This window comes from Aplysia californica, unplaced genomic scaffold, assembly GCF_000002075.1.
Source record: "Aplysia californica isolate F4 #8 unplaced genomic scaffold, AplCal3.0 scaffold00168, whole genome shotgun sequence".
Classification (NCBI taxonomy): Eukaryota; Metazoa; Mollusca; class Gastropoda; order Aplysiida; family Aplysiidae; genus Aplysia; species Aplysia californica.
Genome location: NW_004797438.1, coordinates 386314 through 389596, shown reverse-complemented (window position 1 = coordinate 389596; position 3283 = coordinate 386314).

Sequence of the window (3283 nt, the reverse complement as noted above, 5' to 3'; positions counted from 1 at the left end):
GGAGAGTGAGCATGGTCGGATAAAATTGTTTTTCTATACATTTGTATAGATCTATTAATTAATAAAGAAAGAAGACAACTTCTGTGGTCCAGCCACACAGCGAAGACGCACACATAACCAACACGAGCAGGCCTCGGCTAAGCGAACTGGTTTTCAGGTCCAGAATATTATTTTGTTCCTTTGCAGTCTATGCATATTATTATTATCTCTGGTATAGGCCGCCTATATATTGCTTGAGTTTAATGTACACTATTGCGAAATTCGCACAAAACAAAAATATTATTTCTACGCTCCCACCCATTTTGCTGTGGCAGCAAAGACTGTGTATATATGTAATCCTACATATAATATAAAATAATATAATAATCATATATATATATATGCCTCCTTAGCGAGAACACACTATGTGGGCCTGCACACTTATAGGCGTATAATGTACGTATGTTAACATATCGTGCTAACAAGGAAGTTCATTAATTATAGTGTAATTATAGCCTCAGCCACACCACTCCTATATCCTACGTGTCCCAGTCAACTCTCGAACTTTGAGCTGTTGAGTGAACATTAAATGGTGAACATGCTTACTGTAATTCTCTAACACATTAATCTTATAGGGCCTAGTATCTTATCACCTTATCACGCGAAGACATCGACCCTTCCCCCCCCCCCCCCCAACTTCTTTTCTTCTTTTTTTGTACCTGTCTGCAACGTTAAACGTGCATGACTAGATTTATACAATGTTTGAACTCCCATTCATCATCCCATAAAGGCGTAGATCTAAGGGGGAAAAAAGAATTCTGAAAAGTCACAGTTAAAGGGCTTTTCCTCATCTAATAAATTAGACTAACAAGAGCAAACGGACAACAACAAATGTTATTGTTTGTTGTTCCCTACCCGGATCTTTGATATAACAACGCGTAATGACTTGCAATTTCAGAACAATAATTTAACCCATGCGTGCGTGACTGAAAAAAACACCCTAATATTAATAATACGAACTACGTACAAAAAAAAAAAGACTAGCAAAATAAAACTTTCACTAAATGGCCTGATGATTCTAAATCAGCCACGTGCGGAAAAAAAGACACCTGATCACAGTCGAACAACGTACTGTTTCAAAATAGTAGGAGAAATTTTGTTGACTGATCGTGTGTGTGTGTGTGTGTGTGTGTGTGTGTGTTTGTGTGTGTGTGTGTGTGTGTGTGTGCGCGTGAATATTAATTAAGCTCTTTTTCAAAATATGGACGACAGAAAAAGAGAAACACAAAATTACACTCGTGGAATAGCCCAAGTTTTGCTACGTCATAGGGATACCACAGAATTTTACACAATATGTGTAGAATTCGCTACCAGTAGGGGATACCAAAGTGGGGACGAAAGAACCAGCGAGAGAGAGAATAGATTGATAGCCACTGAACTACATGGAGATAACCTTTTATTGATGTATGTTTCTGTTTGGTTTCTCTGTTTATGAAAATCTCTCTCTCTCTCTCTCTCTCTCTCTCTCTCTCTCTCTCTCTCTCTCTCTCGTAGTTTTTGGTTTAGGTTTGGGTTTTTTAAAACCCTATCGTACGTCGTGTTTTACTATCGTATCCATACGGCGTGGGGAACTCTGTGCCACCACTTTCCAAAGAGGAAATTTATTCGTTAATTTGATCCGTACGCTTTTGTTTTTTTGTTTTGTTTTTGTAAAGTGTTTTGCGGCGCTCGCAACTGCATAGGTCATATGAGCGCGCGGGACACACCTAATATTTTCAGTTGGTAGGAAATTTTGAATTTTGCCCGGGTGGCGCCGAAGCCTACTCTTATCGATTTTAGACCACCAAGGGATCTTTAACGTGCGCAACTTGCACACGGGCCCTCCGAGATTTTTCGCCCTTGTCCGAGAAGGCTAGGTGTAGATCTTTCCTACCAGAAGATCAGGGGTGTGGCAGAAAGACAGCAGTAAGGAGGAGCCAAGGAGTAGCAGTAGAAAGGCTGCAGAAAGAGTCAGGAGCCCAGATGAGGGGGCAAAGGAGGTGAGGGGGTGGGGGCAGAAAGTGGAAATAAAGCAGACAACAGTACATTGCTAGAGAGCAGGAAAGGAGGTGAAAGGAGACAATTTTAGAGAAGACAATTTTTTGGTCGCTACCCGGATTCGAACCCGGGACCTTTGACAAAGAGGCGAACACCTTAACCTCTAGGCCACGAGAGCCCCCCCCCCCCCCCCCCCCCCCCACCCCGTACGCTTTGGATAGGGGTTTGTCAAAAAGATTTTTTGAGAAATACTGATAGTTTCAACGAGATCTTCGTACTAGAAGTATTCTAAAATGTGAAGAATATAACCCCGGGGGTACAAAATGATCCCAGGGTGTACGGATAGGGTTAAAGAGGCTGACTAGTACGGCCCTGCCACTCAGTCGGTTGGGATCTGAAAGTCCGTCTGTGTGTCTCTGGTCCATTCATTTTTCTTTTTTTTTTAGTAAGTGTTTTACGGCACTCGCAACTGCATGTATGGTCATATGGGCGCGCGGGGCACATTAAACATTTTTCAGTTGGTAGGAAATGTAGGCTGAAGTCTACTCTTATCGATTTTAGACAACCAAAGTACCTTTAACATGCTCAACTTGCACTCGGGACCTCCGAGATTTTTCTCCCTTGTCCGAGAAGACAAGGTGTAAATCTTTCTTACCAGAAGATCAGGGGTGTGTGGCTGAAAGACAGCAGTAATAGGAGTACCAGTAGAAATAAGGCTGCAGAAAGCGTCGGGTGCCCAGATGAGGAGGGGACAAAGGAGGTGAGGGGGTGGGGTGGGGGGGATCTTTACTGGAGGGTCTGTTCCACTCTCGTAAAGAACGCAACTCCAGCATAACCCCCTGGCACAGCTATCGGAGCAATGTGTCCCCCTCGTTGGGCCCTGTCTGTGGCGGGTGCACGGGGAGCCCTGGATAGTCGAACCAACAAGTAAAACGTGATTTCTAAAATTGGGTACCCCTTGCGGATGGGATCGGTACGTCGGGTTGGGTTGACCGCCCGACTCGTCGCCTGAAAATAGACGCGTTTGTTTTTGAGGCGACGGCTTGTGCCACGATAGCCACTTTGCGCCCTCAATCTGGCTAGCAAACCAACCCGACCCGACCTGATCTCCCAATGGGCACCCCGTATAAACAATCTTCAGTCAACCCTTCCCCTCATTCCAAACGTCTCTAAAAAGTCTCGGCACACGAAAGTGGGAATGACGACTGAGCCAGGCAAATAATCTCAATCAGGGAAAAGGACCTTCTGCTCTCCCTCCAATTAACCC